Genomic DNA, 27,960 nt, shown 5'->3' on the forward strand with positions numbered 1-27,960 from the left:
GAGCAATGTCTTAGGGCAAAGACTGAGGGTGAGGAAGAATAACAGACAGCGGTTGCTAGCTGTATGTGTTTCTGTCTTAAACTTGCAATGCATTTACTTTCTTCCTCTTTCTTTTGTACCCTGTAGCTGACAGCGGTGCCTAGCATCGTCTGTCAGCAGGGATGGCATGCAGGGTGTTTTGCAATGGAAATCTGGCTTTAAACCTAACTGGGTTTGTCACTGGTGTTTTAACTTCTGAATAGTATTTAAACATTTCAGTCTATGGACTGAGTTTCAGCAGGATTTATCCAGAAGAGGATGTCTAGAGAATCATCTCTGAACCAGATTTGACCAGCAGCAATGACCCCAAGTGCTTTATTTGTATGATACTTTTGGCCTCAGTCTAATCCTTTACTTTAGAAAAAGAAATGTCAGAAGGAAGATGTACACAGCTTCCTTTAAATCTCAGGAGACTACTTTTCAGCACGAAGGAGTCCATCTAGTTACATGGCTTTGCTAATACCAGCACACTGCACTGATATTCTTGCTTCCCAGGGGAAAAATAGCAAGGGAGCCTGAAAAATAGTTGTATGGACAGTAACTACAGAAATTATTTCTTTTGCAAATAGGAGGATAACAGAGGGCACAGGATAGTGCATAATGGCACTTTAAAAACAAGGAAGAAATTAGTGTGTATTGATGAGAATATTCTTTTTGGAACTGGAGAAGGATATATGTGGGGGAGTGTATGTAAACAGTCAGGTGTTTGGTATGCTTACAAGCATGAAGATGGGAGTCTTAATATATTGTCTGTCATGTACTTTGGTAAGGTGTGTGCAGTTTTGTGTCCGTGACACCATGCAGCAGCCTGATTAAAACTTTGGGCCTTTCTGCATAGATATGGCAGGTTATGAGGGTAGCTTACAGCTGCTACCACATTATTAGGACTGCCACTAGCATTTCTCTGAAGGCCTGACTTAGGGTGTTCCTGTAAGTTGTTTGAGCCTCTTACCTGCTCTAGGAGAATGAGATTCTCTCTCTTCGTTCTCCATCTCAATGACACTTGTAGGTCCCAGTTGTCTTAGAATAAGTTCCCTGACATTTTCTAAGAAATCATGCTGCTATTAGCTCTAGTACTGTGTGAATTAATGTGTGAGGTTTTTTGCTGTGCAAAATCCAAGCAGTGATGATATATACTTAAAGGACATAGCAGAGATGGGAGACCAGGAGAAATGGGAGGAGCAAAGAGAGGAGTAATTTGAGGATGGATAGAAGAGAAAAAGGGTTAGGTTCATATGCCATCCTTCACGGCCCAGTGATGTCGTCAGTTCTGGTTCTTCAGTATTTATATTCCTCAGCCCCCAAACTGCTTGCTTATCATAGTAAATTAGAATTGTTTGAGTTGGAAGGTACCTTTAAAAGTCATCTGGTCCATCTTCCCTGCAATGAACAGGCACACTACAGATAGGTCAGCTTGCTCAGAGCGCCATCCAGCCTGACCTTGAGCATCTCCAGGGATGGGGCATCCACCACCTCTATGGGAAACCTGTGCCAGTGCTTCACTACCCTTATAACAAAAGACCTTTTCCTTATACCCAATCTAAAAGACTTATTCATGGCCTTGTACTTGCGCTTATAAGCCTTACCACTTAGGAATCCACATGCATGTGGCTCACAAGATCGTGTTTATGAGCATGTTTTCCCAGCTTATTCTCAGTTCCAGCTACCCAAATTCATGTTCAGTTACCGAGACATCTTTTATTCATTCAGAAGCATTTTATTTCTGCAGAAATGAAAGCAGAATTTAATTTAGAAAAATGATAAATTTAGAAAAGATTAGGTGAAGAACTGAAAGAATATGAAGTGCAATCACAATTTCCTGGGCCCCAAGCGGCATAAAAAACTTTACCGAAAGTAGGGTGATATTTGTAAATATCAGGAGCAATTTCACTCAAATATGTGAATCAAATCTAACTCCTGGAGAACCAGGGGCAAGAGCTGGATCTTAAGGGCACTCCTTGGCTGTACAAGTTACTGGGAAATAACTCGTTTTCTAATTTAAAATTGCATCATTGTGTTACTGTATTAGTTCTAGAGCTATCAACAGTGTGTCATTTCATCGTAATATCCTCTTTCTGGTTTACACAAAGACTTCAATGAAGAGAATTTTCTGTTCCCTTTTGATGGCAGAGGTTGCCATCTCTCCAGGGAGAGATGCTGCTCAGAGAGCACTGGAGAGGAGAGGAGCCACATTCCCTTCTGAACATATGGACCTGTGCAACAGCACAGGCTAGCTTCTCATGAAGGCACTACAGGGTTCCCTGGTATGATGGGGCCACCAGCTTTGGGACTGACTAGAAAGCCCATCTAGGTTCATACTGCTTTCTAACTGGAAGCTAAAAGGAGACTGAATTTAAGGCCACGACATTCTGCAAGAGCAAGCAGAGAGTTAATATTTTTGGTCTCTGGTCCTTCCAATGCTGCTAACAATATTTTGAGGGCAGAAGGCAACTACTAATTGTGATGTAACTTGAATGATTTCATCGCCCTACTCCTCTCACTCAGTTGGGACATTCATCAGCTTTCCAGTCACTGCTGACCTGGGATGCCAGAAATCTGGCAATCCTATAAAGCAGCTTAGCCAACCTGGAGATGATTTATCTACTCTGGTTCATTTCTGTAGATATATATATATTTTATCCATGTATGTGCAGAACACACTCATGCTTATAATTGTGTGGGGACTTTCAATTTTGGTGTGCGTTGTTTGTATATACACTTAACAAAACAAACAGCAACAACAACAACAAAAACCTGACTGAACTACATCATATCAAAGATGAGGGAAAAAAAACACATTTTAACATGTTGTTGCCAATCCCCTAATCTATACATTTTTCTCTAAGCCCACTGCTCTAGTAAATAATAAAATATCGTTCTGGGGAGTGTTATCAGTGGTAGAATCTTTCTCTCCTTTAGCATGAAGAGTAGCTGAGAAACCAGAGGGGCAGCTTGCGTGGCTGTCGGAGCCTCAATTGAATTCATGCACAGGTCTAAAGAGATCAAAATTGTTTGAATTGATCCTTTCTGTTGCTCCTGTGAAGAGAAATCCCTTAAGCCTTTTGCTTTCTTGTCATGTACAGTCTCTCTTTGTCAGTTCATGTCCAAGGTCCCCGTTTTCATTTTTCTTAGGGATAGCAGGAGCTCTAGCAATATCTGTCTTTATAATGTCTGCAGTGAGAGAGTAAGAGACCAAGCGTGAGGCTATGGGGAAAAGGATAAAATACACACGGTGAGCATCTGATCCCTGAGAACCTTACACTGTCTCTGAGAACCACAACCTTATCAGGCATCACAGTTTTGGCTTCTGTGGCAAAGGATGACAACAAAAGCAACTTTGCCCACCACAATTATTATTCAGATTTGAGACCTGGGTTTTAAAACAAATGCATTTGGAGCAGAGATGTGGAAAGAAAGAGAAACACAAGTGCTGCTTATTGGGGGCCCTGCAGACAGAAAATTATTGTGTTTCTAACACTATTGATTTTGTGCAGCAGCTGATATTTCAATCTGGGTGCAGCATGTCTGAGAGTCTACGCACACTGTCAAGAAGAAATATGATAGTGTCTTAAAAGATTAATAATATCGCTGGTCCTCAGGAGGCTTGTCTTAATTCACTGGCCTGTTCCTTGGCATGTACTGTAATTTATCTAGTCTGATTTGAATAGCAAATGGCAATCGGCTGCCATTAGGGAAATAGGCATCAGTCTTATTGATCCAGGATGGGCTGGATTTTATTTAAGGAGAGCTGCAAAATGTTATTAACTTCCGGATGAGAGGCTGCAGGTGGAGAATTTTTTTTGCAGTGTTCTAAGGGAGGGAAATTGCACTGAGTCTTGAAAGTCTTGAAATGGATAGGAAGAGGGGAGGATGTGGGCATCAACTGCTACCCATTTGTTTCCAAAGACACTCATTTTTTCCAACATAAATATTTGTTTTTCAGGGCTCTTTGTATGATTTTGTCAGTGAGGGACTGAGTTATCTATGAGTGAAAGCATTTGGTGAGAAGAAAGTCTGGTGGTTGATTTTCCATATTGATTGAGATACAGCTGGAGCTGCGTAAATGGTTTGTTTTCCAGTCCCCCTCACTGTGCCTAGTAAGAGCTACACAATTAATCTCCAGACATCACGCGGAATATGTACTCCTTCTTACAGTCTGCTATCTGTGTGCTTAGAGTTGCCACCAGTTGCTACCTAAGGAGAGTGGCTGATGTGACTGGGAGGGAGATATAACCCCACAGCTGTTGTTAAGGTTTGGTCATGGTTTTCATGTTCATATCAGTCCTCGTCTGAAACAGCTGTGAGGGACAGAAGCCACTGCCTTTGGATAATCTTTCAGTGCTGCAAATATTACAGGTACTTTTTTTCAGTGTATGTTATTGTTAAAAATCATGCTAGAGCCATGAATGTGAAGAAAACAGAACTGGTGCAATTTCAGACTCTAGAAAAAAATAAATTGCTTGGCATTATGGGGATCCTAATCCTTTAAACTAAGTTTAAAGAAGTAAAATTACACTGAATACTTTGGAAAACTTCCAGTCTCACGACATGTCACAGTGAGATAACCTCCCCAGGGAAGTGGAGAATGCCCAGCTGTTTGACATGCTTTCAAGTTAGACTAAGTAGAACATCGGGAAAAAAAAGCATAAGGAATACCCATTCTCAGGAGGGAGGATGGAGGGAATGATTAAATACCATAGGTCTCTGCAACCTTAATTGCTGTAATTCTTTGATACATCACAGTCTCCCAGCAGGAATCACCAGAAAGGAAGATTCAGGAGTGCCGTCTATTAAAAAGCTTATAGATACTTCAGTTGCAGCAGGAGGCACTTTAAGGAACAGTGGAGGAGTGTCGTGTGGAGGGACTTCAAACCTACCCTTCAGTCTGGTCTCCTGGGAAGCCAGCACTCTGGGGAGTGGTGCTGGAATGGCAGCTCCTAGCCCTGGTGCCAGGCTCTGCAGGAGGCACCAAGCAGGAATCACTCTTTCAGAAGATGGGAAGTACGTAATGGAGAAAGGGTTGGGGCAGGGAGGATGTCCACAGCTGGTCAGCGTTAGCTTTTCCCTTTGAGAAGCTTCTCGAGGCTCACGGGGCAGTCTCACAGCATTTTCCACCAGCAGTCGCAGCAAACAAAAAAAGGTGTGGGAACATTTCAGAAAATTAGATTCTTGTTTCATGCACTTCTTTTGCACCTAAAATATGGGCATAGGCAATAAAGCGCTACAGGAAATGGCCAAGCACAAAAGCAATAAAATAAATTGAAACTGACTTTGGGTTTTTCTTTTTTGAGCAGCAGTAATTGCTATACATTGTGATGTTTGCATAAGAAATTAGTTAATGTGTAGGAGAATGACATGTGATACATTTTATTTGCCCGATGACTGTAGTCTCTGAGTGAATGACTTATTAAGGTTAATAAAAAAATTTTTGCTTGTGACTTGTAATAATACAATTGCTAGAATTTAACATCCCCTCATGCATAGTTGCCTAAAGGGGGGAAACTAAATTACACATACGTTCTAATGACCGACTGGCTGTGCTTTTATTTATTTCTTAATGGCGATTTGAGAACAAACAATGTGTTCTAAATCGTTGGTCTGTCTGTCTTTCTGCCTGCCTGGGCAGGAACGTTATGGCTTTCTTAATTCTCCTGTGTGATTTATCATCTCCAATTCATTGTTTTGCATAACTCTGCTCAAAATGAAGAAATGTCATTATTTTGCAGTGAAAAAGTTGTCATTTGCATAATGCCTGCCATTAATTATTGTGAGACTAATGCAGTTGTTGATATTTTTAGGGCACAGTGGTACATCCTGCACCTTGTATAATGTCATTCTGAAAACATTGGTAGTTAATAGGTGCCACAACACTGCACAAATTCAAGAAAAGAGGAGGCAAAAAAAAAAAAGGAAGGGCACAGAATGGAACAGGCTGTGATCTTCACTTAGGTTTTTTGTTTCCTGAAGTACTTGGTGGGAGATGGCTACAAACAGAAATAAGAGATAGGAACCTGTGACACCCAAGAGGATGAGGGAATGAAGAAAGTGGAATAGTCCTTTCTGCACATGTTAGTTGAGAGGGACATAACTGAAACTGCCTTGTGCTGGTGATCCCTGGAATATGAGAAAATACATGGAGGTAGTTAGTGACTGTTATCCCATAGCTGGCACTTTCCCCCTCGGAGAAGCCTTTTGTTATTTGTTTTAGTGGCTTATTTATTTTTACATGGGAGTTATTTTATGATTTCATTTCAAACATATAAAATGAAAATCCCTGCATATACATAACAAATATTATTTTATAATGTCCTCTGAGTCTGTGAGGGGAGAACAAAACAAACAGATCTGACCCCTATTAAGAATTTAATAAATCTAGTTATTGAAGTATAGTTCTTGATTTCATTTTTGCGGATGAAGTTCACTGCTATTTGAAAGGGTCTCTTGATGCCAGCCACCAGTAGCTGGAGAAAAATATCCTTTCCCAGTTAGACTCACACATGGCCAGAGGAAAACATCTTTTTCATTACTTTTTCACTGTAAAGATAGTTGATTTGGCCTACAGATATTGGAAGTGGGAAGAGAAAAGAGCAACATTCTAGGCATCCACAAATTCTGTACATTGAGAACATGAAGCTGGACCTTTTCCAAGAACTTCCGTTGCTCCTGAAGTACTTAAGATGTCATGTTTTTTGAATAATGTGCATAGTAAATATAAATCATAGTAATCAAGTGAAGCAAACGCTTGGGTCTCAAGCTGACAGAAGCTTTCCTACATGTCTTGTTCAACTAATACTGCTGCTGCAAGATAGTTCAAATGCAATAGGCATTCTTCTACGCCTATTTTTTCCTTTTTGGTCCTTAACAAAGAATATTAGTGAGCAGTGTGTTAACCTATAGCAGTGATTGCATGCTAATGGAGAGAAGCTTGTTCAGAAGGCCTATATCGTCATAACTATGATTTACAGTATATTTAGCAGGAAATAAAAAGCTAGGATCCTTTGCTATTCTCTAAGATTGCTAGGTCCTCTCTTTGTTTGCTGACATCTTAAAATTCCAGAAAGAGAAAAAATGGTGATTTACTCCTCAGATACTGCATTTCACTGCCTCTAAAGGGATGTTGTTTCTTCTCCTGTTTTCTGCCATTAGAATTAAAACAACAACAAAGCAAATTAAACCGCAAAAGTTCAAATAATGCTAGAGTCTAACTGAAACCCACAAAGAGCAGGAAATTCATCTCCAAACATTGCCAGTCTGTCCTCAGCTCACCCTATTGTCACAGAGAACTGAAAGTTGTTCCTACAGTGGGTGATGTTACCGACCACAAATGCTGCAATTTGTAGTCACAATAGAAAACAATAGAAGAACAGAGATGGAGCTTTACTCTTGGTTTCTTGGATTCAGTAAGCATGAAACAGACTTCTAGTGTACATTAGGGTAATTTTCTGTGTATTTTAATGTGCTTAGAGCACAAGTATATTGCATAAAGTGTATTTCACAAAGTTGTAATTCATAGTCATGAACTACATCCCAACAATAAGTTGCAACCTTTAACATTACAGAAATAATCCACGTCAGTTGTTAGTATCATACATACCACTGCCCCTGCTTTTTAGAAAATATAATATAAAATACCTTGTGTTGGTAAGAATACTACAAATAACCAATCAGGAGGAGAAATCTCTGCAAAACATTGTAAAAACTAAGTGCTAAAACTGATAATCTGAATACCTCCAAGGGCTTTGAAAATGGCACAGCTTTTCCTAGATTTTCCTAGCTTTTTCCTAGAGCAGCTTTTCCCACTTGGTCCATCCCTGGTATCCCTACCCTATTGAAGAACTTCTTTGCTGTGGACAAGCTACAGGTCTGTTGGAAGAGCAAATCTTAAGAGTGCTCCTTCTGTAGGATGAGTTCAATAGATGCTTGGCACTCTTTTGAAAAAGAAGATCTAAATTGCCTTTCTGTCTTTGATAAAGACTTCCTGTGTGGCCACAAAGAAGTCACATCATTTCTCTCATAATTTTCTTAAATGAGGAATTATAATCATTCCAGACATCTAAGGATACATTGTGAAGATTAATTCACGAAGGTGGTTGAGATATTCAGACACTGTAGTGATGAATACCACAGAAAAGCCAGAAACAAGAAGCATCTTGTTTCATGAAAGACTTGGAGCCACTCAGTAAACAAGGCCTGGGGCACACACTGAATACGGAGGATAAAAAAAGAATATTTGAATTATTCTCATGCCCTGGATGCTATCCATTATACAGTATAAATATATAATCGTAACAGTATTATTATTATTATTAGTTTTTATTAGATTTTATTATTATTAGTAGTAGTAGTAGTAGTAGTATACAGTATAAATGTATAATCATAACATGTAAGACTGTATTGTAACAGTGCAGTTCTTGTGACAGACTTCATCTTAATATTTTCTTACTTTTGAGTGCTTTTCTCTGTGACCTTAATGTTTCAAGTTAGTTTTTAAAAGATGTTTTTGGGTGTATGATGGGCAGTAGATTAACTGCAGATCCTAGAGAAATCACTGTGACTGTTGAATGCCCATTAGAACCAAAGTGGCTATGGCTGGTGACTAATTAAGGTACATGGCTTTTAAGTTAGGAATGAATTCCACCAACTGGAAAACCAGACAGCAAGGAAAACCTGCTGTATCCATATCACAAGCTTCCTGAAAGAATACCTTGTTCTCTAAACATTGCTCTTGCTGTTTTCACTCTTAGGTCTTTGTTCTTAACAGAGAGTTTAGCTATAATTGTACCTGGGGAAGATATTAATCAATATCCAGCAAGTTGACAATGCAATTGTAAATCATCACTTGCAACTCTAATCCATGTGCTCCATAAATTCATTGTAAAGCCAGAATCCCTGTGATCTATGTGTTAGCTATTTTGAAGCTTAGCTGCTTTCTGATATATTTGTCAGACTGGTTTGTCCTGCTGTTTAGAAAGTGGCAGAAAAGCCTTCAGTTTCACTGTGCAAAGTAATGTGTTCTGCTTTTAGATCTTTGTGTTTAAAAGCCCTGGTAGATCTTTCTGTTAAGATTTTGTCCAGTTGCTTTTAGAAACCATTTTTACTTTTGTCATTGAAAACATATCATGCCATTGAATTCCACAATTTATTTACATAATGTGTGACAAAGCACTTGCTTTTGTTTGTCTTGAACTTGGTACTTGATAACTTCTTTGACTGCTTCCTAGAAATATGTAATTAGAATTTGGGAGCAGTTATTAAGTGTTCACCTTGTTCTTATTTGTCATGATTTCATAAATCTCCTTTGTATTTTCCTAAATAATTTATTTTCCGGGGCAAAGAACCCAACTATTTTTCATCTTTCTTTGTTGCAGAAGTTTTTCCATACCTTGAATATTTTTGCACTTTTCTCCATTATTTTAGGTTGCTTACATCCTGTTTTGCAGTAGAAACTCAAGCCTACATATAGTATTCAGTATGTGAATCTATTATGGATTTATTTGAAGGGCGTAATTATCAATTAAGTTTTATTTTCTGTTTCTGTCTCAATACTTCCCAGCCTTATCCTAAACCTCAGTGATCAATGCTGAGTATTGAGCTGGTGCTTTCACAGGCATATCTACAAGGATTCCCTACTCTCATTTCTAGGTAGTAGTAGTAATATAGATTCTATTGTGTTGTATGAATATGTGGGGTCATTTTCCCCATGGATGTTACTGTGCGTTATTGACATTAATTTTCATTTTTCACTTTGTTGTGTAGTTTCTTGGTGTTACCAGGTCTTTTTACAACATTTCAGTTTTAGCTTTTGCTGTATTTTTTTGTATAAAGTGCAAAGTTTGTTGTATCAGTAGTCCCATTCTTTCCCCGGTCATTTACGAGCGCGTTGAACACAACAGGTCTTAAAGCAAACTGTTGTGGGACTCTGACAGTAGTTGCCTCCCATTGCAAGAACTGAATGTTTATTGCTTCTACTTTTTGTGCATCTTTGAAACAGTTATTAATCTGAGAGGCTCTTTTCTCCTATGTCATGATATCTCTCTTTTAGAGTCTTCTGTGAGGCTTTTCAATTGTTATTGCTTTTCTTTTTTTAGCAAATACCAGTACTTGAATCTCTTGCAGATGTGCCCGTTGAATCCTCCTGAAAACTCTGTAAATTTGTGAAACAGGACTTTCCCCTGCAAAAAACTTAAGTTGTCTCTTCCCTTTTTTTATCTGCCCAAATGTGTGTTATTTATTATGTTTTTTACATGTTTCTATGTCGTAGTTTATAGACTTTCTGAACTATGTGGGTCTTCTTTAAAAAAAAAACCACTTTTTTAAAATTGGCATTAAATCACTTTCTATTCTTTTGGTACCCACCCCAATTTTGTGCAAGAGTTACTAGTTAAGTTCTTTCATGTACGACTGTCTTTATAACTGTTAGATTGGAACCATTTTTTCTTTCTGTTGCATATTTTCTCAGACTTCTCAGAGAACGGGTTTCACTTGCAAGCTTTTATAAACTTTTCTGTAATGAACACAAGTCCAGAAAATTTGAGCTTTTGTTCTGTGAAAATATTTTTCACCTCATCGTTGGCCTGACAGATCATGTGCAGGGCATTTGGGAAAGATGTTAATGGTTTATTCAGTATTTTCTTGGGCCTGTGTTATTCTACTAAAGCTTTATTAAAAAATAATAATTTTAAAAAGCACTCTTTATTCATTAAATATTACTTCCCCTCTTTGGATAGTAGCTTTTTACTTCTAATAAACCCTTTCGTTAGACTCATTTAAAAAAAAAAAAAAATCCTATTAGAGATGTTCTTTCACAGGTGATTATGTATTTGTTTTGTGAGTTCAGAGTAATGACTATAAATGCATTACCATAGGGCAACTTTAAAAGTTCCTGCATTTAAAGATGTATCATGATTCTCTCCTGGAGATTTTTGCCCCCTTGCAAAGTATTTTCATCTCAAGTGGCAATCAAATTATGACAGTTTACAACCTAGCATAGTCAGGTAAATCAAAACTGTTTCTGGATTTCTTTAGTACCTCAGGCTGTAATTTGTTGTGCCTGCCAGACAAACTGCTGAGATTTTCCTCAAAATGATTGAGGCAGACAACTGGGGGTCAGGATTATTACAGCTATTCTGAAGTAAGGCTTTCCTGTTACATGTAAGAGACCTGAATCTCTGATAACACGTCTTTTAATAGTAACATCTTAAAGCATTTTTCTCATAACTTCTTTTCAATTTCTCTTCTACTACATTCCTTACTTTGAATAGATTTATTTTTTTTTCTGAAATTACATATTGCCATAGTGGATTTTGCTGTTATTTTTTCAGTCCTATAGATAAATGATTTTACTTGCATTGTGACCATAATTGCAAGATGGTGCTTTAATATGCAAATTAAAGTAGGTTTAGTGTTCTTAGCACTGAATTAAACTTGTTCCTTCTTTCATAGGTTTTATAACTAGCTGCGCTTCTCAAATCTTCCTTTTTACATTTCATGGTCACTGTCAACATTTGGTGAGATGTTGCATAGCATGATTCTAATCCCTTCTTTTTGGGCATGGAATTAAAAAACACAGTATTTCTTTTTTTTCTTTTTTCTTCCATTTTATTTATATACATTTTCTTTAATTCATAGCACTTGTGCATTTTACTTACTCATTATTACAAGGTGCAACACACAATGTCTGGAGCATTACAATCTCTCACATATTCTTTTTAAGCCTACTATAGTTATAACCACTTACATCCTTTGTAAGATCCCTCCAATTTAAAGGAATCTTCGGCTAAACTTCTCCTCCCTTGAAAGGAGATCAACTGTAATAAAGAGTTTAACACAATATCTGACTTGCTAGCATCCTATTCAGTCAGTCATTTACTCAAGATAACATACAGCTGGAATCAGAAATTGTCAGAATGTGCTCAAGAAATGTTTTAACGTTTGTTTTACATATTGGTTGACACACTTTCCTGTCTTTTGGCTTGTTGAAAGTGCTGCGTCCTGCAGTCCTGGGGATACCTCTACCCCAGAGGATGTACAAGACCTGGAAGCTCTCCCAGTAATACATTGTAAAAAATATTTTAAATGGTTTTCAGAGTACATCAGAATCACAACTATCTGAAGAACATGGGAAAAACACTGAATAGAGCTCGATAATCGCGTTTGTGAGTAACCAAAATGCTCTGCATGCCCATGGATCTGTGGAAATAATTAGTAATAGAAGCAATTTACCATTTAATTAATAAATGACAAGGGGCAAAACCTTGTCTGGGTTCACTGAATTCGGATAATTGAAGCTCCACTGTATTTTAGAATCTGAAATATTAACCATTATTCTGTGTGCTTGAGATAATAATCATTTTAAAAATGTGCAAATAACAGGATCTAAGTCTAGTTGATATAGTGCCCTGCATGCAGGGAAAGTTTGTTGTATTTGATTGTTTTTTGAAGTGTCCAAAGTCTGTTTCCCTTAATATATAGATCTGTGTAAGCTTTGAACCTTTAACTACATTCCAGTGCCAGTGAAGGGTTTCACAAGGCAGTGAATAACCTCTGACTGAGAGAAGGGAGAACGGGTGCAGCAGAACGTCTTGAAACTGGTTCTTATTTCAGCAGCCCACAGAGCAAGATCGATGGAGATAAAATGTTGAGATTGATGGAGATGAATTTTTTTTAATGAAATAAGAAGGAGGTAATAATTGTGCTCTGTTAGAAATATCCATTCAGAATGTGCTGTAGCAAGTGGAAGGCTGGGACTGAAGAAAGGCATTATTGTGTTATAGTGTATTCCAATGGCCTTAACTGCCGTAAACTTACCTTGTTTGCTACCAAATACAAGACATTGAAAATGAGTTACAGACTTCTGCTTTCCTCTGCTTTGCCTGTGTCTCTTGCCATCTCACATGTTTAATAGCACCTAACTCTGAGGCATTGTAGCAGCATGGCTGAAGAACAGGGATAGAACCCCTAAAAGGCAGTAGCTTTAGAATCATTTTCGAGCTGTCAAAATACAATGCATTTTCCTTCTCTTCTCTCCCTCATATTGTTTGTTGTATTCTATATTTTTATCTCTCAAATCTTCTTAACTCTGGCATTATCCAGAAATATACGGGACAAGAAAATAGGTGTGGTCAAAAATGAGACTACACATTTCAATCTGTAAGGACAGTGGGTTGAGTCTAATCTCCTGCAGTTGAGCTGCCTATTGCTAGTAACCTATTTCTGGAAACACTGCTGTACCCAGGAGACTTACCTGAATTCAGTTCAGTTTGTACTATCCTCTTCAAGAATATGATAATTGTCTGAGGATAGGCAGTCCTTGCAGAAGATTAATTCCAACCTCACCTCGGTGTTTGATTCACAAGGAATTGGAGGAATGTGCAATTAAACTGCTATGAAGTCCTAGCTGTGCGGGTTCTGTGTACTGCTTCCAAAGAGGTAAAAAAAAAATTGGTCATTTCATTCAAGTTTTTATTGTACTTGTGTCAAGAGTGCTGCAGAATTTAGCGTGTACAGAGGTCTCTGCTCTTCAAGGGATCCATTACTGGAAAAGTTGGGAGTCTGTTGTGTCAGAAATGATGAGTTGGCACCATTCATGGTGGTAAGGGAAGCTTGCTTATGCAATGAGCCACATCCTGCCCTCCTAACTCCATGAGTAACTCTATTGAAGTCAATGGTAATTACATCTATTAAAATCAGTGGAACTATTTGCATCAATAAGATAAGTAGGATTTGGCCCAAAGGTTGGTTAATATCAATGTTTTTAATCTCTCATTTTCATAAATGCTATATTCATTCAGCAGTATAAAGTGAGGTGAATAAAGAACATTCTGTGCTTTGAATAGTTTGGCACCATACGCAGACAGGGCATGTGATTAATACCATATTGTTGGCTTTCTTCTTTGCTTTTCAGTTGTGGCTGGCAATGTCCTTTTCATAACTGCTGGTATCCCCATGAGCCTATGTAATCACTCTCTACAGCTTTTCTATGATGCCCTTAGATGTTTCCTGCACTCAGTGCAACATGTTTTTGTATTCACTTATCCTCCCATCAGAACCTTAAAATGTTTCTGATGTATTACTCTGACGTAGTCAGAGCTGATGTCTGGCAGTGTGTTCACCTGACAAAGTTTCCAACCCAGACACTTTATCTGTGTTGTCATGGACATAACCATCACACTACAAAGTCATGCCTTGTGGTTGTGCCTCTGGGAAAATCTGTAGAACTGCAGCACATTGCTTCAGTTGGCAGATAGGAAATTGTGCTTGCATTTGAGATAGTGTACTTTACTTGGCTACCAAAGACAGAATTAGGGGTAAATAATAAAAAATCCTGTTCTCATCATAGATTTACAAAGATAGACGCTTTGATGGAAACTGTCAGTCTTGATACTTTCTCCTGAAAACAGCCAATTTATGATGCTAATATTAAAGTAGAATTTTGATTCATGTAGTAATGTGACCCAGGAATCAAATCACTGAAGTTATCTTCTTGTTTCAGTATTGTTAAAATTACATAATTAAAAATAGAAGCCTATTGGAAAAAAAAAAAAAAAAAAAGTTCGGTAGATAATATCTAGTGTGTTTCTTTTCCTTCAGTGAACTTCCTGATAGTATTTAACTTCTTGGATGGACATTTATTGTTACCAGGAAATTTCTTTTGTAAAGCAGACCGTAAGAACTGGTGGTTGTCTGTGCTATTTAGCATGTGTCAGTGAAGTGAAAGCCTTACGACAGTCAGAAAAGATTCATTAATGTGCCATGAAAATCTGCACTGCCTTCTCACAAGAGATTTCCGTTTTGTTATGTTCTCACTTATGTGACATTCAAGACCAGATTCTGCTTTCAAAGAGATTTGAGGTCATTTGACTGACATTAAAGGATTTTTACTGATCTAACAGCAGAATACATAATTTATGACTACACATGAAGTCAGAAATACTGTCAATATTTTAATTGTTACATAGGTATAACTTGCATGCATTTATAGTAATAATCCATTCATTTATTTATTAGTGTTAAGTTTTCAAAGGAAACTAGAAAATTCCCCTGTATATGCACTCCGTGGAAGACTCAGTGGAATTTCCTACATGTTGTTAAATATTTGACAGAATTCAGCTCCCTACTTATACCGTAGGAGTTGGCAGTCCATATGTCACTATGGGTGCAATCTAGTCAGTTTTCCTGGATGTCTGAGATATCTGCAGCTACCATGCAGGCAAGGAAGATAAGATTTGGATCAGCAGCTGAGGGATGTGAAGGATTCATCCTTGTGAAGACAGGATACTATTACTCAAGTCTTTGCACAATGAAGTATTACGTGTGTTTACAGGTGCTGTAAATAGTAGCTTGCTAGCAAGTTGTATCTTGCATTGTTTATCCAGCTACACTTATGTTCATAATACACTTCATAAACAGTTCATAGAAACTGATCTATCAATATTTTAAGAATATTTTTATATGGTTAGTACATATACATTTTGTAAGCATATCACAGGTGGATCTATAGGCTATAAACATCAATTACTTTGTTAAACTCAGTCCTTTCTAAAAGTTAGTAAGCTGTTTATTGAATCTTTTATTGATTATCTTCTAGTCATGGTATCAGTATGATCACCTGTCGATGTAAGAAGTTTAAAGGTTCTGAGCTGAGAGTAGAAGATAGACAGTCCAAATGAAATTCATCTTAACACAGAATTGGACGGTAATAATGAAAACTCTTTTGAATTACACTGCTATTCAAACATTTCTTCTAATCAATTGTTGTAGAGCCTATCTTTTAGCAATCATATCCAAAAAGATTCTCACTTGTATATACTTAGAGAAATCTCAAGAAGGCAAATTAATTTTAATCCTGAACAGATGAAAATTCAGTAGGACTGAATTCTAGTTAAAAGCCTGGAAAGATTGTTATGCCTGAGAACACTGTCTTTCAAAATAAGCATCTTGTAGACTGGTGAGAATCCAAAGGCTTCTGATTCTGTTGTTACATTTACCCATTAATGGTTTTCCCCATATTTCTGAAATCGGATTTGTCATCTCAGAAACATGAGGACCAAAGGTCACGAGTGAGAAATGAAACTGGGTCTTGTTATGTTCCTGTCCATTGTTTTGTCATCCATGACTAGTTTTAATTCTTAAGGATATAGGTAGCTCTATATGCATCCAATTGAAGCCATATAGATTTAGGTATTCTAGCTAAGATTTCTAGTTTCCAGGTTTTGAAGCCTGAGTAGAATGACTATTGCTTCATCTCTTTCTGTGCTGAAATTACTGTGACTTTCTTGTTTTTTTGGAGTTTTGGGGTTTTTTGTTTTTTTTGTTTTGTTTTGTTTTTTTCTTTTTTGACCAAACAAAGGGAAATAATTGAACATTATTTAAGAATTTTATTTCTATTTTACCTTGTAAATAGCCCCATTTCAGAAATTAGAGAGAGGGAAGGTAAGGGAACCTTCATATTAGTATTAACGATTTAAGTCAGTTGGGTAGGATCTCTTCATTTGTGTATTAGAGTTTCAGAAGAGTCTGTTAGTCTAGAAAAATATATCTGGTGGAATGGTACAGAAGGCCATTACTTCCTTCCCAGAGTTATTTCCACCAGATGGATGAAGGAGTGGTTAGGCTTTGTTGAAATGAAGAATGAAGATTTGATTTCAGTGATGTAGAGGAAGGTTACATGTCAAGACAGGGAGAACTGATTATGTGTACATTATGGTAAGCTGACTGTCTCCAGCAGTTTTCATAAACAAAGTATGTGATAAAGGATGTAACTTTCATTCCTCACATTATGTTTTTGTGCATGCTGAGTCTTCTACCTGTTAATTTTACAGGACGTAAAGGCAAGCTTTTTTTGTCTGAGCAGGACCAAGTCAAATAAAGCTGTATATGGGGAAATATTTCAGTACATTTCAATGTAACTCCTGAATTAATATCTGATAAGAAGACTTGTTAGAAGGTTGGAAGGGATCATTGTTGATTATTTACTCTAATTCTCCTGCTCAAAGCAGCAACACGAAGATCACATTGCCCAGTGCTTGTCTAAATAAGTTCTGGGTATCTCTGAGGATGGAGATTCCACAGTCTCTTTGAGCAACTGTCCAGTATTTGACTATCCTGACAGTCAAAAGTTTTTTTCTTGTATTCAAAATGAATTTCTTGCATTTCAATTTCTGCCTGTCTTCTGTTGTCCGTTCTCTGGAGAGCATGGAGAAGAGCCTTTCCCTTCCCCACATCAGGTATTTTCTACACGAGTATGGTTCCCCTTCAGTCTTTCAGATAATTCCTCAAGATTATTATCCACAAAATCCCTTCTCAGTGTCTTTTCAGTGCTTACTGCAGGGAGCAAAATACTGTTTCTTCATTGCAAAAGGAGCGAGTGATTTGTAACATTTCTCCAGGAAAGCTGGGATGATCATTTTAAGTTAATAGTGATACAATTAAATAGTTTCCTAAGGTTTTTGCCAGCATTCTGTTTGTTGATGTCTTTCATTATTTTTGTGAAGATAATCTACAGAGCTAAACATTTTTTTTCCCTTTTATTTCAAGATCCTTTTTCTGCTGGCTTCCAAAGAGGAATAAGGTGATTTTCTGCGTTCAAAGAATCATAGAAATATTTGAATGCAATAAAAAACCTAGAAGTTCCTGAAAAGATACATCAGACTCAGTGCTAAAATCCGGTAGCGTTGCCATTTGGGAAGGCCCTTTATAAAATTTTGAAATTCATCTGTTGATATTTCAGTCTCAAGAGCTTATTTTGTTCTTAAATCATTTGTTGCATGTGGGGGTTCAAGAAAGAAAGAACTCTGTGTTGTGCTAAGCTAGGGAGGCAGCCTTCAAATTTTAGAACAACTTTAATGTTTCTCTTATTGAATTTTCTAAGTCAAACTTCTACTCTTCCACAGTGGTTACGGGTTAAAGTGTTGAGATACTGCTGTAATGGTACATTTCAGGAAGTATGCTGCCTACTCTTTCCATGTTTTATTTGCTGTTGGCTATATAGAAGAGCTTCTTTTGTGCAGAGAGATGATAATGGTACCGGTTTGTAGTTGATATCTTCAATTTCAGTTTTTGTTTGCTAGAAAGCACTACTGATCAGCTGCTGTTGATGAGCTTTCAGCCTCTTCTAAGATGAGCTGCTCATCAGACTCGCTTGGTTTGCTGTATGCATGTCATTCTTTGAGTTTGTCCCACTAGACAAAATAATTCAATTTTGTAACTTTTCCTTACTATTTGCCTGCTGAGAAATCAAACAGTTATTTTCTTTTTTCTTAATCTCAGATAAGCATTGTTGGTCTCTGAAATTCTGATTCTACTTGTTTGTGCATGGCTTATGTGTCTTGCTTCATGTCAAACATGTTTGGGGCGGTTTCAGCTTTGTTGAGATTAGTCAGGAAACATGTATTTACCACTTTGTCTTACGTGGTTTCAGACATCAACTAAAGCTTAGTATGTGCATAGATTTTACACTAATGTAATTGTTCTGATTAAATAGATTGATGTTTTTAATGAAGTAATTATACTAGATCAACTTCATGCATGGATATAGTTATACTAATATAAGATTGAGTTATGTATCTATTCAGTTGCAAGAGCATAAAACAACATGACTGTTTTCTTGAGGCAAAGATAGACCTTAGGTTTTTATATTTTAATTTATTTGAAAGTAAAGGGTTACTTTATCTAGTTTGAATTTTACATAACATAAATCTTCTTCAAGAAATTATGTAGTATATTAGTAAATCTAATAGAAGGAGTCCTAAGAAGGGATAGATGTATGTCAGATATTAAAATAGTTTGGCAGACAATGTGCCAAGAATTGAGAGGTATTTATGTGTTCACGTAGCTGTTTCCTTCAAGCAATATAAGATATATTAGCTGTTTGTCCCAGCATATATTTTCTCAGTGCATTGTATATGGAGGAAGGTAGATACATTTCTTCTACTCTGGTAACATTCACTCTCTTTGTCACAAGAAGGAGGGATTTTGCATTAAACAGATCCCTTTTATGTTCTACCTACAGAATTTCAAAGAATGCTGAACAAATGAGGTAGGAGTTTATACTTTTGTGCATCAAAGAAATGCTTAAGTAGTTTCTTATATGTCTAAAGGCACAATGTAGGGCACAGCTTCTCAAAGAGGAACTATATTCTGTAATCAGTCTGTTGTTACCTCAAGAATTAAATAATACTTTTCACTTTGGAGATGCTCTTAAACATGCTAAAACTATAAAATGCCCTGCTGAGAAATAAAAGTGAATGGACACTGCTAAGAATAGCATAAATGTAGGCTCATTACAGTCATCACAACAGTTATTTTTAGCAGTATGGTAGTATTTTCTTAATAGACACTTCCAGATTGAGGGAGCCCAAATAATACATAGATTAACCTAAAATTCTTTCTTTTCTCTTTCAAATTGGTATTTTATTTCTAGATATATAAACTTTTCAAGTACATGTTGACCTCATGTTACTCTGTATGTTGTGCAGTTAAAAAAATTAGCAAGCTAAGAGGATTAATTATTATTTTTTTAATATAATTTTAAAATAGTTCTGTAAGTCATCAGTGGATAAAAGAGTAACTTTAACAATGAGGAAAATATGAACAGAATTTTGTTTGATAGCTGCAGGTAAGTATACTTACTTATACATAAGAAATGGGAATATGAAGACCAAAAATAAATCAAGTGATGATATGTGGAATAATTGTCCGCATAGAAAATATATATGTATTATATTTAAATGCCTTCTTGTCTGTAGATTATCTTAAAGCCCCTTCAGTTGGACATCAAAGACCAATTAAGCATCAAATTGTAAGGTCCGGTTTCTCAGGATGTTGAAGTGAATGAAAGAGCAACCATCCATAAGTCTTTGTTTCAGAAGTTTCAGAAATAGTATTTTTAGATAGCCACACAATCTTGGCATAAAAAGTCTTTATAAGGGTGTTCTTGTTCTTCTTGACTGTGAGTTAAAGGATATTTTAGAACTTCTCTGTGATTTTTAAAATACCCTACTAATTTCTTGTCCATTAAGTTATAGTTAATTTATAATGTTAATATAATATAAATAGATTTTAATAAATAGTTAAATACATTAGTTAAATATATTTCAACAATTATAATCAATGGTAAGTATTATCAGTTAAACATTATAAGTAATGATGATCATAGTGAATGTATAATAATAGAATAAATTAAATATAATGCAAATAAATAAAAATATACAGTTGTGCAGATGTTGCCTGGATTTCAGTGTAGACCTTCTTAGACTTGAACATAGTTTTTCACTCCTGTAAAAAGATGAGCTATTTTGTATTGCCAGTATTGAAGTTTTTCAGGCTTGCGTGAAGGTTAAAGGTGAGGCTGCCTTTTTCAACTACCCTTCATAACCAGTGGATTTTTTTTCTATTTGTATCTTATGTCTTTGCCTATATACCCAATAGTTTTTGGTTTAGGGGTTCCTACTCCTTTCAGAGAGCCCATGAGTGATGTATTGAATCGGCAGTTCATTTTCACTGTCAACTGGAAAGCTGAAATACAGCTTCTGCAAACAAGGACACGCAAACCTCCCAAGGGACTTTGTTGCTTAGCTTTGCTGTTACCTTGTGGAACCTCCTCCTCCAACACCCCTCTGAGCTGATATGATGTGAATGAATAAAGTACTGAATTAGGACATTAAGATCATCCAGTGGAGACGTGCTATAATCTGTTTCCATAACTGGCCTAATGCAGGATTTATCACACTACAACATCACAGAGACCTTAGTATCACAGCATAAAGTTTAGTCAGCTTCTTTTGCAGTTCTAATTGACTTAGCAGAAGTCCAGCTAGCAGGAAAAAAAAGGCTGAGACAGACCTAGTCCTGACTGTAGTGACAGGACAGAGCAGCTGGAAGCCTACCTGGTGACATGGGGAAGGGCGGCACGCTGGTTCTGCTAACAAGAAGGTGAATACTCCTGTTCATCCTTTGGTAATGTGGGAAAAAATGCTGTTCATTCTTAAAGCCTGGGGAAATGCACGACTAACACTTGGCTTTAAAATTGCCAGATTGACCTGGATCTGGAGTCGCACCTTGTTTGTTCCCTCCAGGGGTTTGTCTCCTGAACTGGCACAGGGTGGCTCAGCCCTGGCCTTTTTAATGAATAGCCTGAGGGAAGCTGCTAGTGGTACCATCAGGGAACCAGGCTGGCAGTGATTGCACAGCTGTGCCAAGCAAGCTTACACGGAAAAACTCCAGGCAAAATAACAGTCAGAATTGTTGCTGCCTGCGAGGCTACGGCAACAGAGGAATGTAAGGGAAACTAATTGTACACAGTCCTCTTTAGGCAGCCCACTGAATAACAAACCTTCCTACAGCCAGTCAGGCGTATTCATGTAATTGTTTGGTTTTCGTTGTGTATCTGTCTTCATTTATGTTGTGTATGCCGCATATGTTTATATTTATACAAACTTTACTGTTGAACAGAAGCCTACTGTAAGTATGCGTATTTTTGGTTATACCCGTATGTGTGTTTATATGTCTGTATATTTGTGTGCACGCACATGTGTGCGTGTATATATGTCTGTGTGTTTGAGAAACAGATGCACTGTAGGCAGATAAGGCAGATAAATATAGATTCAAATAGAAGCATAAGCCTATAAATATAGGCGCAATATAGAGTGAAGGCAAGCGGATCAGCACACTTTCATTATTACTTTCGTTCGTATAATGAACGAGTAGCTGACATTGAAATTACTGAAGGGTTGAGACTGTTGGCTTTCAGCAAATGTAGTGAAAAGGTAAGAAAACTTTTCAATAAGAGCAGTAATTAAGATGGAAGACTTAGCATCTTCACTTATTTGCTTAATACAATTTATCATATGATTTTTACCAGAGCTGAAAACAGAGAATGAAGGCTGCGTAATGTTTCTAATATTACCTTAAAATAAGTAAATAAACATAAAAATCCTGACCCACAGACTGAGAAACTGCTACCACTAGTTTCTGTTTTTACAGTAAACCTTGTGCGCTGTGTTTGTGAACTTTCTGCTTCTGCTGCTGTACAGATTTTCTTTGCTTCAGGTCCTACAGTCTCTTCACATGATGTTGAGAGGCAGAGTATTGGTAAAACATTTAAGTTTGTAACAAAATTAACTTTAAGAAACAATGTGAGTGTGTATGAGTGTATATATGTATCAAATCCTTCTTTTTGCAAATCTCTGATGTCAGTTCTTGCAATTTTTCTCTCTTGTAGCAGTTTCACTTTGGCCAACCCACAGCTGTAGCATAATTAGTTAGAGTCAAAAAGGTTTTAATCTTACTAAATATAAAGAAAACACTGTAGTTATTCAGGATGGCCTGGAAAGTCTTTTTTTTTTTTTTTTTTTTTAATTCTGCAACATTTTGATGAGAGTGATCAGATTAATCAGCAGCCAAGAGTCAGGTGTTCTGTTTCCAACTCTGCTTCTTGCTCAGTGTGGAATCTTACCCAAATTGTGTACTTGTTTCACCATTTGTGAGTAGAATGGGTAGCAATTATGTCACAGGGTTAGGTAACTGAATAGTATCCTGTTTTGTTAAGAGGTCTCATGATTTCATTGAAACTACTCATGGAACAAGGTGTTTAATATCTCGTATAACGGAGAGAAAAAATAAAAATATAACAGTACAAAATGCTATTGCTGTTTTGCACTGCATCACAAACAATCCCCTTATTTTTAATTTATTTGACTGTTTTCAAAATACACAATTAGCTGACGTGGATTGACAAGTTTCTGTATTCCGAAGAACACAGTGCAAAGCAGAAGAGAGGTGAATGCCACCACGCACTCAGATATGCACACACTCAGACCAACAATACTCAGTAAGACAAAACATAACCAAAGTCAGAAAATTAAAATGTCAAGTGGTGGAAGGCTTGGTGTCTTATTCGTGTAACTCTAAAAGAGGCAGCTCAGAGCATCTAGGTTCTGAACTTTTTACACAGGTTGCTGCAAGCCACTTCTTACTCATCTTTTTTTTATTTTTATACCTTAAAACAAGATCTTTCAGGTATATATATCAACATTTAGATATCTGGGTTAGACCCCAATTTAAAATCAGGTGCTTTTAAAAAGAATTTCATTTTTGTGTCATGTGAAGTACCCTGTGAAGGTGCTAATTTTTTGTTCTATCTGTTGAGATACATGAATTAAACACAAAGAGGAGTCAGAAATTTTATAGGTATAAATAGTGAGAACCACTGGGGAAATTTGTATCTGCCACAGGAGACACTGGCACTTTTGCATTTCCTTGGTCTAGTAGAAAAGTTTTGTAAAGCATGCTGGCTTCGTTCAGGTGCTGTTGCTAGTGGGGCCCATGGCAGAAGCAGTCACAGATCCTCAGACACGCAACCTGTTGTTGGTCTGAACATCCCTGAGTTACTCAGACTCCCCTAGAATCAAACCTGTAGAATAAGAGTGATATTTGAGAGGTGAGCTAATATAATGAAGTGCAGTACTTTAAAAGTTAACAAGCACTACTGCCTATTCCATAAACTCTTTTGAGTCCCTCCTAGTCTATTCCTATTCTAATACATATTATAGCATCCAGAGTAGCTTCAAAATAGGATTTTGCTTCTAGGGACCGAAACAAATATTAAGGTTTTTTGGGTAGGGACTACATTGAGACCTCAGTTACTATAGAAATATGGTCTTTTCAAAATCTTGTAGGGAATATCTGCTATGAAAGTTATTCTATCCCCGAGCATCATATATGTCCCCCATATCACAGGGATTCCTGTATTTTGTCTTCTGCATTCCTCCTCCCTTCTCTTTCTAATTCTGATACATTAAATTGATAATTCCTCACCAGATTAAATTATAATGCTATATTGTGTTTGCAATAGAAAAAATAACTTAGATATATCTACATATTTATATGAATATTTTTATGTAGAAATAAATTTCTACATGATCTAAGTCCTTGTATGTGTTGATTTCAGTCTGGATCAGATAATTGTAGCTGAGTTACAGAGTCTTGAAAAATGAGGTTTATTATGGAAACACTGACATAACCTCGCTTATTTTGGTTTTGGCAGACACGACAATAATATCCAGAGACCTTTTTTCTAACTCTACTCTTTGCTTGTCTCCTTGGATTTTATTTTCTGAGTCTTTGCCAATTTTACTGCCATTCATTTTGACTAAAACCATCTCAGAAATATGTCAGTCTGCAGGAACCATTAGGAAATATATCATTACACATGTTTGGTTGGCTGGTTGGGAGGTGGGGAAAATTAAGTAACTTCTGCTGTGTCATGGTCATTTCCAAAATGGTGGAATCCAAGAGGTTCATGTGAAACAGCAGCCTATAGGGAAAAAAATCAAAGTAAATTGCCAGGAAAAACGTATTTCTTTCACTGCAAGGAAGTACATGTTGCAAGAGGCCTGCAAAAGGTTTATTGATTATTTAACTAGCAAGAAGAGTTAGCAGGCATCTCTAATGTGTTTATTTTTTGTCTCTATCATTTTAATATTTTTTCATTATTCATTTTGCCATTAAAAGTCCATGGCAACCTAGCACTATGCTTTTCTCCTCCTACAGTCATTAAAAAGACAGAAACTGCACTGAAAAACATTAAGCTTACATGCAAAATCATGAAATTCTAGAGTGATAAATTGTTTATAACCTTAGTGTCTCCTTTATGATAGTCTGTTCTGAAAAGTCAGGTTGCTTTTTAGCAAATGCACAGCTATAGAATCTTTGATACATGTAAATAGTATCTACAATTAATGTTTTTCTCTAATCAAAAACTAACAACAAAAAAATCCCAAACTCCAAACCACTTACTTGCCTGTTGTAGTGAAAAATAAGACTACTTTGCAGATGTGATGTGGGGAGAACATGCATCAGAAATGAAAAGCAGTAACATACCATGATGCAAAAAAGAGCAGCAGTTAGTACTGCTGACATTTATTTTAGGATTTTCTGGCCTAAGTATTTCTCCATGATGCCCTTGCTAAAATATTTGGTAGAATTTCATAATTGACTGGATTTTTAAAGCTTATAAAACTTTTTTCTTGAAACATGAAACTAGGCAGTATTCACTTTTTAAGCTTTGAGTCTATCCATATTTTTCATTTTTAATGCTTTTTACAATAGATAGTTTAATCCTTTCTTTATTTCCAATTCTTTTAAGTCTCTAGATGTTCTTTTTTTTTTTTCATGTTCCCTATGTGCAAAACAGATGAACTTTTGTTTATTCAAGATCTCATGAAATTGCATATGAGGTAAACATTAAAAATAGAAAATTTGCACAGCAGTTTCCAACATTTTTTGAATGATTGAAGGCAAGCTGATTTTAATGGAAACTTCTGTCAGCTCTAGTTGACAGCCTCTCAAGTACAACATTCATGAGAACTGAACTCCATAATTTGTGTCCCCGTATTTTTAGGGGATTTGGATCTCTTTTTGAACCTTTTCTGTGCAGTACTATTGCTTATAACCTAACGTTCAAACTAGTGTTTAAATGCATATCTCCTCTGGATGTTGGTAAAGCAAACATAGCACTGTTGGAACTGCTCTTACTGTCATGAGAGCTTGCTTTGCCATTCCTGAAAGTTCTCTGTTTTCTCTATGAATCTCTCTTACATAGCATTTCATGAGGTTAATATATTTTATGTTTCTGCTCTGCATCCAATAGGATGAGGACATACAACATTCTGTGGACTAACTTAAAGTGTATTAACTGGTGCTGAAAATTTCCTCTTCACATGCATTAAAGAACAAAGGGATTGTTTTGCTATTTTGCTTCTTTTTTTTTTCTTTCTTTTTTTTTTTTTATGTTTGTTCTATTGGTCAGTCTTCCTGAGACACTCACCTTCTATAGCATCGCTTACAGTTCGATCATTAAGCATAATTTCTTTGGACACCAATACAGTCAGGTAGAGGTAGAGTTTGTGGTAGACTTCTGTGTCTCATTTCCTTATCCCAGTATCCTCCTCATCAACAGAGGAGAAAGTACTTGGACACATTTTTTGTTGGCCTGACTGATCACTAAAGAGTGCGAAGTTGAGAATGCATGCCCAGCTCTCTCCATCCTGTTCTTTTTTCTCTAAGAGTCAGTTTAATTTTAAGAAAAATCAAACTAGTTAGGCCACACATGATTTTGTGTATAAAACACTTCTGGGGTTATTTCAATGCAGTTTCAGTTTTGAAACTGCAAGCAAAATGAATAAGCATGTGTAAGACAGTGAATTACTGTTTTCCTTTTCTCTCTAACCTAAAATCCCAACAGAGATTCTGAATGCATGCTGGCTGGTAGTATCATAGTTAATGTTAGTAGGTGTGGATCTGAAAAAAAAGATCAACAGAACAATCAGAGACTTTGTATAGCAGTTGAATTTCCCTAAAATAGGATCTACCTTTTTTATAATGATGTAGGTTTTCTGTTTGCTTGACCTGTAAGGAAAAGCATGCTGTCCGTTATATGGAGCTGGAAGAGAACAACATGTGAAATGCATGTCTTCCAGAAAAGATAATGCAAATGAAGCCTTAAGGGCATTGGTAAGTATGGACTTTGTACATTTTGGTTTTGGATGTTTGGTTTTTGTAATCAGCATACTCCTTTTTTTTTCTTTTTTTTTTTTTTTGACACTAGGCTAGGTGTCTGTTGTGGCTTGCAATAAGCCTGCTACTTTCAGTCTTCCAATTTGTCAGTATGCTTTAGAGATTTTATTAACACCCTCTACATTCACATTGACATTATTAGCAAAATCCCCAATCCAGTATGTGAATAAATAAATTTGTGCCCAGTGGTTCAGAGTTGTGCCAGCCTGATGATGGCAGAGTGCTTTGTAGGACCCAAGAGTCAAGTAGGAACAGGTGGAATTTGGAAACCCATGTCTTGTGTTGGAAACAAAGGATTCAGCAATGTGATGGGCATTCAGCTGTGGGAATGGGAGAATTTCAGCCTATTGAATCAATATGCTTCTCCTTATAGAGCTAGGGTCATGTCAGTGTCTAAGTTGAGGACTCCAGGTGTGTGTTTGCCTGCAAGAGAAAATAAGAGGAGTATTTTGGCAGTCCTAATGGATGAGCAAAGCAGTCTGTGTTTCCTGTTTCTGTTCTCCAGTTCCCATATTAGCACATTACCCTAACATCTTGCAAAATGCCAGGCTTTATAGTCCATAGTGTATATCGTGCCTTTAACTTAAGTAGTCCTACAGGCCAGCAGATTCTGAAGGAGTGAGTCAAAAGTTGATCTAAAGTATTGCTAAAGGAATATTTTTCTGAACAATAAGCGTCACGGTTGAAAATGAGTTTCCTTTGCATCTTTATACTGGAGTGCCACAATGACATCAGAAACATTTTTCTGGAGTTTATAATGAGATTTAAGTGGTCGGTGTGGGAGGGAAGCCCCACTTCTTGCTGGTGAGACTGGTCACTGAGCATCTGCTTTGCACGAAAACATAGAGGATGGGAAAAGTGCTTGGTTCAAAAAAGCAGGATTCTCATCCTGGATGCTTTGCTCCTCTCTTTCCACAGGGTCACTGTTCACACACATACCTTACATCCCCACCTCACTCCTCTGCCTTCCTCCGTGCGCAGCTCTGAATGCATTGTACGGAGCAGTGTAAATCAATAGTAACTGCTGACCGCCCACTCGGGGCTCCGTTACGCAATATCGCATACCGTGTACGCTGAGACAAAAAGGGAAAAAGCTCACACAGGCTTTACATTCAAAAGCTCTTGCATAATTTTGCTTTTCTACAGCCAAAAAAAAAAAAAAAAGGGAAATAACAGATGGGGAGCCTTGCAGTTTTTTTCCCTTTTCTCGGGCTTTACCGAAGGGAGTTCGTTTAACATCCATGGTCATTTTCAGTGCCCTGTGCTGCAGAAAAGCAAGCCGTACTTGCGCATTCATTAGAATAAGGCTTTCTTCCATCTTCCATCATGTGGTGCACTTCTCAGGTA

The 27,960-nt window shown here is 37.0% G+C and overlaps 1 protein-coding gene across 17 annotated transcripts in view; it reads left to right on the plus strand.

Annotated features, from left to right (window-relative positions):
• The window catches only part of ZBTB20 (zinc finger and BTB domain containing 20), a 455,562-nt gene that overhangs the window by 184,436 nt on the left and 243,166 nt on the right, over nucleotides 1-27,960 (plus strand). Inside the window, exon 1 of one of the 17 annotated variants that reach the window (XM_085237535.1) lies at nucleotides 26,881-27,957. The exons of the other annotated variants lie outside the window; for them this stretch is intronic. The gene's annotated coding sequence lies outside the window, so the exon portion shown is untranslated. Of the gene's footprint in view, nucleotides 1-26,880; nucleotides 27,958-27,960 lie in introns of those variants that run through there. 17 annotated transcript variants of the gene reach the window in all.

Source organism: Meleagris gallopavo, chromosome 1 (assembly GCF_905368555.1).
Source record: "Meleagris gallopavo chromosome 1, MGAL_WU_HG_1.1, whole genome shotgun sequence".
Classification (NCBI taxonomy): Eukaryota; Metazoa; Chordata; class Aves; order Galliformes; family Phasianidae; genus Meleagris; species Meleagris gallopavo.